At 44.2% G+C, this 3216-nt stretch overlaps 1 non-coding gene across 1 annotated transcript; it reads left to right on the top strand.

Annotated features, from left to right (window-relative positions):
• Positions 1–1021: 1021 nt before the first annotated feature.
• trnal-cag (transfer RNA leucine (anticodon CAG)) lies at positions 1022–1104 on the top strand. The gene has a single exon. It is a non-coding gene; the product is annotated as a tRNA-Leu (tRNA).
• Positions 1105–3216: the final 2112 nt, after the last annotated feature.

Below are 3216 nucleotides of genomic sequence, written 5' to 3'. Positions count from 1 at the left end.
TTGATACGCTCATAATAAAGAATGAAACTCAGTACTGTGAACAATGAGTAAGTGTGACATTAGCTCCTTTAATAAGACTCCAGAGTGCTTATATACCATGTTCCCAATGGATGCTGTGAACCTTTGGCACTCCAACAGGTAGGCCCTCTGGTGTTGGTGTGAGACAGGTGGCCAAGGGTTAAATACATAACACAAGGTGTGTACGGAAATCAACCATCAAAAGCCCTGTCATGAACCACAGGGGTTTCCTGCAATTTTCTGATCGCAAAGCGCTTTCAGTCCTTGTCCTTAACATTGCAGATGTGGAAATTGGGGAGTTTAATGACTTTGAAAGGAGAACATTGTTGTTTGGTGCAGTTCCGGTCAGAGAATTGTTTGTGAAAGGAACTTTTTGCAGAGAGAGGGATTGAGCATTTCGGCTTATTGCTGAACACTTCTCTCTGGGCACTGAGCTATGCAGCAGTTTCCGTAGTGTAGCGGTTATCATGTTTGCCTCACACGCGAAAGGTCTCTGTTTCGACCCTGTCTGCAATAAACTTGTCTGCAATAAAATTGAACAAAAGCAGTCCAGAGTACATTGTCGCATGAGCAATGAACATTTTAAAACTAATCTACTCAAATACAGAGTATGTAAAATCAGATCGGGGATAAAACTTCATCAAGGGTTAAAGTTTCACTAATTATTAAAGTTCAGTTTTTGAAATTTCGATTGTCCCTGTTCGCATTTCTTTCATCTGTGAAACAACACTATCGGTTTCCCATCAGATCTAAGTTGCATTTGAAACCCGCAAACAGCTCATTAATTATTCGCTCTTCCCCAGTTCCAGAGCTCAGAGAGTTATTGTCCATCCCTGGGATGTAAGCTATCTCGGACCCGGGCCAAACCTCCCCGTGCACCGATCACAGGCTCAGGAAAACCCCGGGGGAGAGGATATCCCGAACACTGGACCTTCCAGCAACACTGAACAAGCGCCTGGTCTGAAACTTTCCAGAGTAATAACTTGCATGTGAAACATCAACAGTCAGGATGGCCGAGCGGTCTAAGGCGCTGCGTTCAGGTCGCAGTCTCCTCTGGAGGCGTGGGTTCAAATCCCACTTCTGACATTCAGTGTTTTTAATTGCAAACTCATTTGTTTTGACACCACTCTGAAGTGCTTTGGGACGTGGCTCCAGGATGATCAGGGCTGGGAACTCAACATTCAGGGGTATTCAACATTCAGGAAGGATAGAATAAAAGGAAAAGGAGGTGGGGTAGCATTGCTGGTTAAAGAGGAGATTAATGCAATAGTTAGGAAAGACATTAGCTTGGATGATGTGGAATCTATATGGGTAGAGCTGCAGAACACCAAAGGGCAAAAAACGTTAGTAGGAGTTGTGTACAGACCTCCAAACAGTAATAGGGATGTTGGGGAGGGCATCAAACAGGAAATTAGGGGTGCATGCAATAAAGGTGTAGCAGTTATAATGGGTGACTTTAATATGCACATAGATTGGGCTAGCCAAACTGGAAGCAATACGGTGGAGGAGGATTTCCTGGAGTGCATAAGGGATGGTTTTCTAGACCAATATGTTGAGGAACCAACTAGGGGGGAGGCCATCTTAGACTGGGTGTTGTGTAATGAGAGAGGATTAATTAGCAATCTCATTGTGCGAGGCCCCTTGGGGAAGAGTGACCATAATATGGTGGAATTCTGCATTAGGATGGAGAATGAAACAGTAAATTCAGAGACCATGGTCCAGAACTTAAAGAAGGGTAACTTTGAAGGTATGAGGCGAGAATTGGCTAGGATAGATTGGCGAATGATACTTAGGGGGTTGACTGTGGATGGGCAATGGCAGACATTTAGAGACCGCATGGATGAAGTACAACAATTGTACATTCCTGTCTGGCGTAAAAATAAAAAGGGGAAGGTGGCTCAACCGTGGCTATCTAGGGAAATCAGGGATAGTATTAAAGCCAAGGAAGTGGCATACAAATTGGCCAGAAATAGCAGCGAACCTGGGGACTGGGAGAAATTTAGAACTCAGCAGAGGAGGACAAAGGGTTTGATTAGGACAGGGAAAATGGAGTACGAGAAGAAGCTTGCAGGGAACATTAAGGCGGATTGCAAAAGTTTCTATAGGTATGTAAAGAGAAAAAGGTTGGTGAAGACAAACGTAGGTCCCCTGCAGTCAGAATCAGGGGAAGTCATAACGGGGAACAAAGAAATGGCGGATCAATTGAACAAGTACTTTGGTTCGGTATTCACTAAGGAGGATACAAACAACCTTCCGGATATAAAAGGGGTCAGAGGGTCTAGTAAGGAAGAGGAACTGAGGGAAATCTTTATTAGTCGGGAAATTGTGTTGGGGAAATTGATGGGATTGAAGGCAGATAAATCCCCAGGGCCTGATGGCCTGCATCCTAGAGTACTTAAGGAGGTGGCCTTGGAAATAGCGGATGCATTGACAGTCATTTTCCAACATTCCATTGACTCTGGATCAGTTCCTATGGAGTGGAGGGTAGCCAATGTAACCCCACTTTTTAAAAAAGGAGGGAGAGAGAAAACAGGGAATTATAGACCGGTCAGCCTGACCTCAGTAGTGGGTAAAATGATGGAATCAATTATTAAGGATGTCATAGCAGTGCATCTGGAAAATGGTGACATGATAGGTCCAAGTCAGCATGGATTTGTGAAAGGGAAATCATGCTTGACAAATCTTCTGGAATTTTTTGAGGATGTTTCCAGTAAAGTGGACAAAGGAGAACCAGTTGATGTGGTATATTTGGACTTTCAGAAGGCTTTCGACAAGGTCCCACACAAGAGATTAATGTGCAAAGTTAAAGCACATGGGATTGGGGGTAGTGTGCTGACGTGGATTGAGAACTGGTTGTCAGACAGGAAGCAAAGAGTAGGAGTAAACGGGTACTTTTCAGAATGGCAGGCAGTGACTAGTGGAGTGCCGCAAGGTTCTGTGCTGGGGCCCCAGCTGTTTACATTGTACATTAATGATTTAGACGAGGGGATTAAATGCAGTATCTCCAAATTTGCGGATGATACTAAGTTGGGTGGCAGTGTGAGCTGCGAGGAGGATGCTATTAGGCTGCAGAGTGACTTGGATAGGTTAGGTGAGTGGGCAAATGCATGGCAGATGAAGTATAATGTGGATAAATGTGAGGTTATCCACTTTGGTGGTAAAAACAGAGAGACAGACTATTATCTGAATGGTGACAGA

This window comes from Pristiophorus japonicus, unplaced genomic scaffold (genome assembly GCF_044704955.1).
Source record: "Pristiophorus japonicus isolate sPriJap1 unplaced genomic scaffold, sPriJap1.hap1 HAP1_SCAFFOLD_262, whole genome shotgun sequence".
NCBI classification, from domain to species: Eukaryota; Metazoa; Chordata; class Chondrichthyes; family Pristiophoridae; genus Pristiophorus; species Pristiophorus japonicus.
Note: the sequence above shows the minus strand (reverse complement) of the source record. Positions and strands in the feature narration are given on the sequence as shown.